At 42.6% G+C, this 12298-nt stretch overlaps 1 protein-coding gene across 1 annotated transcript in view; it reads right to left on the bottom strand.

The window, feature by feature from the left end:
- F13A1 (coagulation factor XIII A chain) overlaps positions 1-12298 on the bottom strand; it is a 536045-nt gene that overhangs the window by 109915 nt on the left and 413832 nt on the right. The gene's annotated exons all lie outside the window — the stretch shown is intronic.

Raw genomic sequence — 12298 nt, 5'->3', positions numbered from 1 at the left:
ACAGAGCCTCTCATTTGATGGAGGGCTAGCTCTAATGGGTGAAACATCTCATTCAGCTGGTATGTACTCACACTTATTCTATTTGTCCCCACTGCGTGTGCTCGCAATGACAACTCTTTATGCTGCTTTCCATTCCAGGAAAATTTTCTATAGTATCTGTTAATACTTGGACTAGCTAAAGCACTCATAAGAAGAGTCTAATAATTACCAGGCAGCATAACCATGGAGGATCATCATCTGTAGGGTAAGCAGATTTTTCACACCAAATACAAGAATGGTCATAGACATTGACCTAGGTCTAAATTTTGTACATTTTCATCCATTTCAAAAAGACTAACTCATACTCAGTCTAGTTTTCTTTGAATTCTGAGACTCTTAAAACTGTACTTATTATACAACAAAATTACAAGTATCAGAAAGCAAATGAAATAAAAAACACAGGACTTTGTGTTTCTGCAACGGAGAGCGAAAGGTCGTGAAATTATGCTCATGGTAATTATTTTCAGAGCACCTTTTTGATTCTGTGAACCAGAACTGAGCAAACCTCTGTTGTATCAAATGAAGTGGTGAGCGAAATTTGCTTTTCCAAAACTATGCAAAATTTTCAGAAAAGTTCAATTTTTACAATAGGATGTATTTCATGCTTGCAAAACCACAAAAACACGATTGCTCTGAACATTATTTGACTTGCCTGTATCTTTGGCACAGTTTGATAATTCTTCACGAAATTTGCCAAAGAAAGTGTGCCAGTTATTCTTGTTGTGCATGAAAAGTTTTGGGGTGACCAATCAAGTGGGGGCCAAGGAAAAAGAAGGGGGGGTCAAAAAAATTGTGTTTCCAATGTTAATTCCCACATGAATTTTGAACATGACTACAGCCCAAACCGCTGGACAGGATTACACCACATTAGGCAGAAAGTTAGCTTTTGGTCCGCAGATTATGCTTTGTTATTTGGTGTAAATTCATTCAGTAGTTTAGGAGAAATTAAAGGAAAACCAAATTTCTATAGCAAGGGCTGCAGTTCCTCCCTGACAACTTTACGAATAATAAGAGCTCATGCAGAAATCTGCAGAGCTCTGATTGGCTGCCAACACTTTAACCAGAAAGTGTTAGCAGCCATCTTGTGGCTCAGTGTCAGCCAAGTTCCTGAAAGAAAGTGAAAAAAAATAAAAGGGGCCAAGGCAGAGACACCCTAACCCTTTAGCTCTGGTGCTGGCGTCCCAGACTCAGGAAATCCTTTTTAAGAAAATATTGCTGCAAATTTTGACTGTTGCGAATTTGCAGCAAAAATGTTAAAAAAAATTAAACAAGTGCGATGTCCTACTAAAGCCCCTGAGTGGGCCAGGTCCCTGGGTCATATCAAACATAAAGGAAGGGAGCGCATGGGGCACCCTTCCTGGGCTTATTTATCCTCGGGGCTTATATTCAGTACTATAGGGGGGAGGAGGTGGTTCCAGGGGCTTCGGGAGTACCAGAGACCCCCCGCATTAAAAATGTGAATGCCCCTGGGACCTGGCACAGCCGGGGGCCTCACAGAAACAAGTGTGCTTGTTTTTTTCTTTTTTTAATGCTCTTTTTAGCCCTGGGGGGGTCCTTCCACCAGAGCTAAGGGGTCAGGGTGTCCATAGATCGAGCCAAGTCCCAAGATGGCTGCCAACACATCCTGCTTTGAAGTGTTGGCAGCCGATCAGAGCTGTGCATTTCCCTGCATGAGCTCGTCTTTTTTCGTGAATTATATCAAAGGATCCACAACCCTGGATATACAAATGTATTTTCCCTTTAATATCTCCAAAACTACTGTACGGATTTACACTGAATAAGCAAAGATTTTACCTGCATACTGAAAGCTCACTTTCTTCCAAATTTGGTGTAATTCCATACAGTGGTTCGGGCTGTAGTCAAGTCTAAAGGTCCTATGGGAATTATTATGGGAAACACAACTTTTTTGCTCCCCCTTTTTTCTCGGTCCCCGCTTGACGAATCACCCCAAAACTTTCTGTGTGCAACAAGAATATTCAGCACACTATTTTGGAAAATTTTGTGAGGGTTTGTCAAAAGGTGCCAAAGAGACATGCAAGTCAATAAACTCTTTTTCTATGGAAACATTGTCCAAACTATAACTCCCTAGTGGTGACCGCCACTGTCCTTTTTGCTCCTTATGGAAAAAGGTTGCCCACACACTGTAGTCATGTTAAACTCCTTTATTACATAGCTGCCATTTGACGTGTTTCAGCTGCCCACAGCCGTGTTTACAACGAGGCTTACATTGTGATAGGGGTAAAAACAGACTGTCTATGGATTTACAGTGCTTACAGCATTGCATTTCTAACAACAGAACAGATTAATTATTCTAAAATAAAAACAAATTGATGTTCAAATACATCATGCCCAAGTGGGCTACCATTTCATAATAAACAACACTACTCCTTTAAGTGCAAATTTGCAAATTAATTCTCAATAATTGCATTGCACTCATATTATTTGTTGACTCAACTTAATACTATACAGAGAAATATAGATGTGTGTGAAAGTCTCCCTCCATATTTAGTCCCACGTAGGCCCTGTTGTTAGTTCCTTTAATGTATATGGATTCTTAATCTTCTGAGATTTTTCTCTCTGCCCCACCCCGTCACTGCTTGTGAGTACTGCATCAGTTCGAAAATAGCTCAATCCTCTGTCATCACTGTTACGCTTTTCTGCGAAATGGCAAACAATCAGATAATCTTTACACTTATTCTTCACTCCTCTTATGTTCTGTAAAATGCTTTCCCATGCACTGGTAGAGTTGCGCCACCTACATACATTAGTTTGTGAGGACATTTCAAGATATATACAGCATAATCATTCGTGCAGTAGAATTTCCAATTTATTTTTCTTAGAAGAAAAGTGACTGATATTCCTTTGTATTTTGTATGTTCCTTTGTATTTGTATTTTCACCACACTGACATGCTTTACGTTTACTATATTTCCTAAAGCCTCAACGTATCCCCAACCAAGGTTCTTTTGAAACATTCTCTTGACTACTTTTAATTTCATCCTTCATTGATCTTGCTCACCGAAAGGTATCTCCTGGTTACTTTAGGCCTAGTGGGATAATTCTTTACTGAATGCCAATATGTTTGTACACTCTTGCTGCTGAATGTCATAATTAGCCTAAATTGAAAGGTGTCCTTCCCTTTCTTCTTTTTCCTTCTCAAATAAACAACAGGTCACTTGGTTTACAGTTTGCTTTCAATCTAGGCACCCTCTATTATTTCCCAGAGTATCCTCTTCCTTTACATTTCTGTGCTATTTCTGCTAGTGCCTTCTACATCTTTTTAAAGTTTGGGGTAGATGCTGTCTTGAAAGCTTCGAGGTGATCCATCAAGCGGGGGCTGGGAAAAAAGGGGGGGTCTCAAAACGTGCTTTCCTCATGCATTTTCCCATAGAGATTTTGAAACAACTATAGTCAAACTGCTGGATGGAATTTCACCAAATTAGGAAGAAAGATAGCTTTTGGTCCAGAGAGCGTGCTTTTTGTGATTTGATGTAAATCTGTTCAGCAGTTTTAGAGATATTAAAGGGAAAAGAAATATAGATATCTGTGGAGCAGAGCCTCTGCAGATCCTGGAGATCTCGTGCTGAGATCTGATTGGGTGCCAATACTTCAACTAGGAAGTGTTTGCAGCCACTATGGGACTCAGCTTCAGTGGAGCCCCCCCCCGAAAAAAGAAAAACTGCAGGATACGAATACTGCTAACTACCCCAGGTATTACATCACTCATGACCTTTTCTATGACATCATTGATAATATCACTGTAACATTTGCAGTAAAGGTATTGATGAGAAAACTGTGCATACCAAGGGTGAAAGATATAGGGGGTTATTACAACTTTGGAGGAGGTGTTAATCCGTCCCACATGTGACGGATATACCACCAGCTGTATTACGAGTTCCATAGGATATAATGGACTTGTAATACGGCTGGTGGTATATTTGTCACTTTACCGTCACTTTTGGGATGGATTAACACCTCCTCCAAAGTTGTAATAACCCCCATTGTTACCTTAGGGCATGAGTAAGTGGCACTTCATGTCATGAAGTGCCACTTTTCTTGTGGCCCATTGTGCCCTCCTAACGTCACCATGTGTGTGCCGTATTTAACATACGGTGCACCATGGCGCAGGTTAGGGACAATAGTGTCATAATTTTTTACACTATTGTGGTACTTTGCGGGATTAGCGCCAAACATTTTGGCACTAACCCAGCAAAGTACAAAGAGGCCCATTATAAGTAATGGTGTGCCTCCTTTTAACACCTGCTGTGTGCAGGCGTTAAGTATGCTGCTAAAATGACGCAGTGTAATCTCATAGATTTCACGGCGCCATTTGTGCGGGCCCCCTAATGGGTGAACGCTCCCCTTGCATACATTATGCCTGCTGCAGGCATAATGTGGTACAAGGGTTTACAAAGTGGCGGAATGCGTGCATTGCACAACTTTGTGAATATAGTACAGTGTTTTGACACACTATCGCCACATTAGCAAAAAAAAATACGCTATTGAGGCAATAGTTGGCACTAAGCCCTTCATAAATCTGGGCCATAGTTTCTTGAAATAACTCCAACTATTAACAGCTGAATTTCTATGTTTTTGTGTCTGTAAAATCTAAACCTAGCTATAACGTCCCTTTGGGCTTTTAGTGTAGATATATAAATCTATATATATATTATTATATATATATGTATATGTATATATATGTATATATATATATATATATATATATATATATATATATATATATATATATATATATATCTTCAAACAAGGATGGTCTAAAGGTTGCTGGGTGGTGCACTCCCCTGCAGGTGCTAGTGACGGAGAGGACCAATCTCGAGAAATACAATTCACCAAAAGTATTCACTGCACTCCATGAAGTTCAAATAGTGCCTATTTATTGATGCCAAAATAACAACCACCAACGCGTTTCAACTCCCCAAGGAGTCTTGTTCACAGTGAATGAGTCCCTTTTCCCTTTTACTATTTATACCCCATAGTGCCTCATTATTTACAATGCATGTTGGATAGTGTAGTTTTAAAATTAAAAAACATTTATATAATTTTACAATTTTTAAATACAAATACTAAAAACAACACAAAAAACAAATAATAATTACTTAAGATAGTGCTTATAAGAACCTTAACCAACATAATATAATACTTGTTACGTATGTTCTCCTCTATTGTGCTATTATATTCAATTACCAATTTGTAACTTAATACTATTTATATTAACCACTGATCGATTTACTGTGTTCTATTGGACAAGAATGCTACGCACCGATTTAGAGTAAAAAAAATGACGCTAATTCGGTGCAAACAGAGTATAAATATGCCCCTAAAATGTAAAAGAAAAGGGCAGGGTAGAGGTACCCTGACCCCAAGGGACTGTTGGAGTGATCTGTGAGGGGCACCTCATGGGCAAGATGTCCCAAACAAGCAAGCAAGGATTCTTGGGTCCACATGGATCGTCATGGATCCCAATTAATAAAAACAAATGCACCTACTCACAGACCCACACACGTACTCACTCACATACTCACACAGCCACTCACACACCAACTCACAGACCCACAAAACCACTCACACACCAGCTCACAGACCGAGACAGCACTCACACCCACTCACACATGCTCACAACCACTTATACACCACACAAACAATCACACACCCACTCACACACCCACTTACACATCCACACAACCACTCACACACCCACTTACACATCCACGTAGCCACTCACGCACTTACTCACAGACCCACAAAACCACACCCACACTCAAAGAGCCACTCACGCACCCACTTATAGACCCACACTGGTAACCGCACACGCACTCACACACCCAACACACAATCACACATCCACACAACCAATCACACACCCAGGTTACAGAGACATTGTAGTTGGGAAATAGCATTACAAAACAATAGAAATTCACTGAAAAAAACAAAGGTGACAGCAATGTTATAGTTAGGAAATCAAATTTAAAAACCCTTAGAAAATCACTGAAAAAACAAAGGTTACAGGGACATTATAGTTAGGTTCAGATTTGTCCTACATAAACCCACATAACTTCAGCAGTTATATTTATAGTTATCTCAAGTAACTATAACTTGTCCTCTAATCTAACCATAACTCGTGCCCTCTCCATGCACTGCTACTTACCCCACATATAACATCACTCATGACATTTTCTAGGACATAATTGATTATAGCACTGCAATATTTGCAGTGAAATTATTCATGAGAAAACTGTGCAGGGCAGGGACATGAGTTATAGTTGCCGTAGGGCACAGGTTATAGTTACCTGAGATAACTATAACTGCGGAATTCATAAGGAAACTTAAAAAAAAAAAAAAGGTTATCTTTTTTGCCTAGTTTATGCATGGAAAGTTTCAGGGTAATCCGTCAAGTGGGGGGCTGAGAAAAAAAGGGGGTCCCAAAGCATGAAATACCCATGCATTTTCCATAGTTTCTTTTAGAAGCACTAATGCAAAAACTGCTGAACGGCATTACACAAAATTTGGCAGAAAGCAAGATCATGGTCCCCAGATCCTGCTTTTTTTGATTTGGTGTAAACCCATTCTGTAGTTTTGGTAAAAAATATTTGTATGTCTGGACTGTTGGGTCCACAATGTACAAATAGAGCATTCTGATTGGCCCAAGCTGCTTTTTTTCTCTTGGGCCAGCTTGCTTTCTGAGTAGTCAGACTTCCACGGAGGCCAGAGCTTGAAAGAAATGTTGCTGGCAGCTGTTACAGGAGTCTGGACGTACCCCCTTGTCATGAAGTAAAAAATATAACTAAATTGGGCAGGGTAGGGATACTTTGGCCCTGTGGGTGGGACCCAGAGGGGCCCTCTGTGGGGCCAGAATAAAATAACTGTGTTTTTTTTCTGCAAGCATGCAGGACTCCCACTGGGGGAATGTGAATAGGCCCCGCCGCCCTAGCCCAATTTTTGGCACAAGAGACCCCATTCCTAGGGGCCCAGTATATTATACAAGGGCGGAGGGTGCATGGACCCCTCCCCGAGCCATTTACTGCCCCGGGGACCCCATCCCATATGGACCAATATCTAAATTAAAGGTAGGGGGACTATGACCCCAAGCCATTTTGGCTCTGGAGACACCATATCCAGGGCCCAATGTCTAAATTAAGGGTAGGGGGCACACAGCCCCCTCCGTGAGCCTAAGGAGGCTCCGGGGACTTCATCCCCAAGGGCTGCATTCAAAAATAAAGGAGAGGGGGCCATGCAGCCCCCTTCGCGAGCCTTAAAATGGCCCTGGGAACTCCATCTTCTATGGCGGTTTCTTTAAACAAAATGGATGGGGGCCACACGGCCCTCTTCCCTGAGCCTTGATTGCTCTGCGGACCCCAACCTCCAGGGCTGGCTTACTTGCTGTGACCCTGGGAGCCTATGCTCGGGACACAGTAGTTTCCCTTCCCACTCTGGCATGGGCAAGGAAACATGTTTGCTTCAATCTGGCAGGAGCATTTTTTAATCTTTCACTAAATGGGAGCAAACTCTAAGGGCCACAGTGTCACCCAACACAGCGCAGCAGCCAAAAATGCTGCACTGGATTGCGTGACAGAGAGAGAGAGAAGAAGAGTGCCACATATACAAAGATATGGCTCTCCCATCTCCCTAGTGCAGGTGCAGAATTTTGCTGCTGATCGCTATGCACACACTTTTGTGCCATAGCGCAAGGGTGTGTACATGAGTCTAGCATAGGTTTTGTATTGAATGGGTTTGCTTCCAGTACAAAATACTTTGCTTAGACAACTTTTAAAACATTTCCTACTTTGTATGTGAGCTGTTCAGTGCAGCACACATGCAAAATCGAAAAAGAAATAAGAAACAAAAACATTTCTCCTATTAATGCCTGCTTTCAAGTGATGTTAATTTTTGATGAAATACCCTGTCTACAGTTAAGGTTTCGTATCAAAAGCCATAGGTGGTTGCATGGGTACACCCATGTACCACCTATTGAACTCCCTCTTGATGCTAAGCAACACAAAGCAGTGCTTTGAGCTGGTTTGCGTTACTTTCAGACTACTTTCCAGGGCAAAACACGTTTTTTACTGGAAAGTAAATTAGTAAAAACATTTTGTGCTGGTTTGTGTCAATTTTGTGATGCAAACCTAGCAAAAATGTTAGTAAAACTGGCCCTAAGTCTGCGTTTAGCTAGCAGGAGATTTAAAAAACTGAACAACATATTTCTTCCACCTGAAGGAGCAGCATAAATGCAGCTGATCCATTCGGGTGGGAGCAATGCTAGCTCCTAAAAATGCAGGGACCAGGCCATCCACAGGGGCTGTGGGGCTCCCCCCATAGGCCCCAACATATGGTATGTGGGTGCCGCAATTGGGCACTGTGGCACTAAACTCTGGCCTGGGGGATGGAGTCCCCAGAGCCTGAGAATGCAAGGGTAGGTGAGCCATATGGGTCCCCTCCCCTTTAAAAGCCCTGGAGGAAAGGCTTCCCAGGGCCTAATGAGGCTTGTGGAGGTGGGGCCACTCTGCATTCCATTTTTAAGTGCTTTGGGCCCAAGAGGACGAGGTCCTCAGGGCCTGAGAAGGTTTGAGAAAGAAGCCATGTGCCCCCCACACTTTTAAAAAAAATGCATGGCCCTTCGGGATGGGGTCTACAGGACCTAAGAAGGCTAAGGTAGCGTTGTACATCCCCCTCCCCTGTTTTAACATATTTGGACCCTAAAGATGGGGTCACCAGAACCTAATAAGGCTTTGGAATGGGGCAAAGCGACTACCCTCCTATTTTTAATTGGCTTGACCCAGGGGTTGGGGCCCTCGGGCCTAAGAAGGCTTAGGGAGAGGGGATTGAGCTGCCCTTCCCTTTTTTCTTAGAATTGCCCCCCAAGGAATGGGGTCACTGGGGCTTAATAAGGCTCGGGGGAAGGCTGCAGGATAGTGGGATCCCTGGAGCCTATTAAAGCTCGGTGAGGGGGGCTGCACACCCTCCTCCCATGTTTATCTACATTTGGCCGTGGGGATGGAATCCCAGGCCCTATTACCTACCCCCTGCTGTGCACAGCCAAAGGCCATGCGCAGTGTGGGGTTGAATGCCTCTGTGCAGTTTGCTTTACCCCCGCTGCACACAGCCTTCAACCATGCACAGCAGTGGTTTGGCTTTACGTATGGAAATAAAATATTATTTGGGGTTAAAAACCCTACAAATTCACTGAAAAACCAAAGGTTAAAGTAATGTTATAGCTAGATGTGGTAAAAAGATCTGTTTTTGTATAAAAAAGAAACAATAGAATTTCACTGAAAAATGTAGTTTAAAGTAATGTTATAGTTAGATGACTGTGAGTGACAAAATTAAGGTTTTGAACTAAAAAAACAGAAAATTACCAGTTATAGATAGCAGAGTTGATAATAACCTGCGCCCTGCCATGCTCTGCTTATGACCTCACATATTACATCACTCATAACATGTTCTCCCACATGATTTATGACATCACTGATGATTGCAACAACAACAGGTGATGGATGGAATGCTTTAATTAATCTCAGCCACTGATAATTGGTTGAGCTACATCCCAATCCATTCTTTTTCACCCACCATGCCACCTTAGTTTGGACCCAAACAGATTCAAATCAGTGTTGCCCCTTCTATGGAAACAGACCAGCCCGAACTGCCCAGCCAAGTCCTTTCTGAACCCAAATACACACAACCTACAACTTATTTCACCCTTATTAGGGGCTCTTCAGCCAGTTATAGCTTGATTCTAATGGTACAGTGAGCAAGGGACCAACGTCTGGGCATACCTGTCACAGTTAAGGCGTCAACTGCAACAACAACAAGGTGATGGATAAAATGCTTGAATTAATCTCAGCCAGTGGCAGTCACTCGGGGCCACATCCCAAGCCACTGTTTTTCACTCACCATGACACCTCAGTTGGGACCCAGCTGTATGCAAACCAGTCTTGACCCAGCTCCAATGGGAACAACCCAGGCTGAATTGCCAAGCCAGATCTTTCATGAACCAGAATACAAGCAACCTAGGGTCTGTGTTGCTTTTATTATGGTCTCATCAGCCAGGTATAGCTTGATTTCAGTGGCACAGTGAGCATGTGACCCATGTTTGGGCATACTCGTTGCACTTAGGGCATCAACTGCAACAACAACAAGGTGATGGATGGAATGCTTGAAATATTCTCAGCCAGTGGCTATTGCTCAGGCGGCATCGCAATCCATTGTTTTTCACTCACGATGCTACCTTAGTTTAGACCCAATTGTATGCAAATCAGTCTTGACCTTGCTCCAATAGGAACAGTCTTCCATGAACAAGGAAATACAAGCAACCTAGGGGTGGTTTTGCCCTTATTATAGGCTCTTCAGCCAAGTATAGCTTGATTCCAGTGGCACAGCGAGCACAGGACCCATGTCTGGGCATACCCGTCGCAATTAGGCTGTAACGTTGTGCATGGCGTGGAAAAAGGTTGTTGTCATTTCACAGCTCAGCATGGATGGCACTAGCTAATCCAATGCTTAAACATGTTGCATTATAAATGGGAAAAACGTTTGTCCCTACTTAGCTCGACATGGATGGCTCTGTGCTAATCCTATGCTTTAAAACTTTGTTAGAAAAACAGACATTTGAGGTGAGCAAATCTGAGTGTTGTTGGTGTTGCAGGGTGCTCTATATAGGAGCTGCTCTCCACCTAAATATGGGAACTAACCAGAGTTCACTGTTTTGTTTTTGCGTATATATTTGCGTGTATATATATGTACATTGATATTTTGCATCACCCATAACATCTTTAATAACATCAGAGTTGTCTCCGTTAACATTTTAATTTTGAACTGACATACTGACATTTTCACCTAACTATAACTTCAGACTAACCTTGTATTTTTCAGTGAATTTATAGAATTTAGTTGACATTAAGTAAGATGTTACTAACATATCTAATCGTACATAGTAGGTCCTGGTTACGTAAGTGGGCTAGAGTATGTGGAGGCAGTGAGCTCTCCATGAACAGCAACACAAATCGCAACCTCCCCTTAGTAGTGGCTTGCACACCTAATCGGGATTACGTATCTGGCGAGAGTAGGCTCTCCATGAAAAGCGGGACAGATCGCAGGGAATGCGTATTACGGGCTTGCCCACCTAATCAACCTTGGTGCCAGGGGAAAGTGGGCTCTACACACAGTCTGTGCACTATGTGCAGACTGCGCATAGTAGTGACCTGTTTACCTAATGGAGCATGGATTTCTGGATGGGGCACACTTAATGCACAGTCTACACACTGAGTGCTGACTGTACATAGTAGGGGCGTGCTAGCTAATAGTGCTTGCTTATGCTAGGCCCTGCAGCCAACCCCTTGCAGGCAGTCAACTGCCCACCCCATGCATAGCCTTCTACCCCCAATACTCATTTTCCTTTCCTTTAAAAAAAATATATTTTTGGTCCCACTGGACTATGGCTGGAGCCCCACTGGACCACATGGTGGAGTTGTGCTGGCAACTGCGGGACGGGACCGTGAGGAACTTGCAGTTTGTTTTAATTTGGTCTCCTGGGGGAGGGTTTGGCCCTCTGGGACCCCCACACAACAGCGAGGGGTTCGGGGTAACCCATAGCCTGTCCCTTTCTACATCCTTTTAAAATAGATTTCAGGATTCAGGAACAGAGTTACCAAGACCTATAATGGCGGCTGAAACATTTTTTTTCATGTTGTAATTAGGTGAAAAGTTCAGTGACAATCTAATGTTTTAACCTAAAAAAACACTGAAATTCACCAGATATACTTATCTCAAAGAACTATAACTAGTGCCCTAAATAATGGCATCACCGCCATGTAGTGTTGTCATAGATGTCATTTCAGATGTTGCAATAATGTTATTAATCATATCATAGAACATGTCATGAGTGTTGTAATATGTGAGGTCGCAAGAATGGTGAGGTCCTGGGGCCTGTAGAAGGCTCGAAGAGAGGGACACATCCCCTCTACCCCTTCTATTAAATGGCAGACCCTAGGGCAGTGGCTCTAAACCTTTTGATGTCTGTGAACCCCACTTTTTCATTACTGGAACCCGGGGACCCCAACTGAATCATTATTGGAATCTGGGGACCCCCACTAAGTCATTACTGGAAGTCGGGGACCCAGGCATACACATTTTCGATGATTTGAACAGCAAAGCAATACACACAAAAATTACAGAAAAAAAGCCTTCCATCCAACACATCCACAAATGAATTTTAATAGGAAGGTTGGAGCTTTTCTAAATTCAATTGA

This window comes from Pleurodeles waltl, chromosome 2_1, assembly GCF_031143425.1.
Source record: "Pleurodeles waltl isolate 20211129_DDA chromosome 2_1, aPleWal1.hap1.20221129, whole genome shotgun sequence".
Classification (NCBI taxonomy): Eukaryota; Metazoa; Chordata; class Amphibia; order Caudata; family Salamandridae; genus Pleurodeles; species Pleurodeles waltl.
This window is presented reverse-complemented; position numbering and strand designations above follow the sequence as displayed.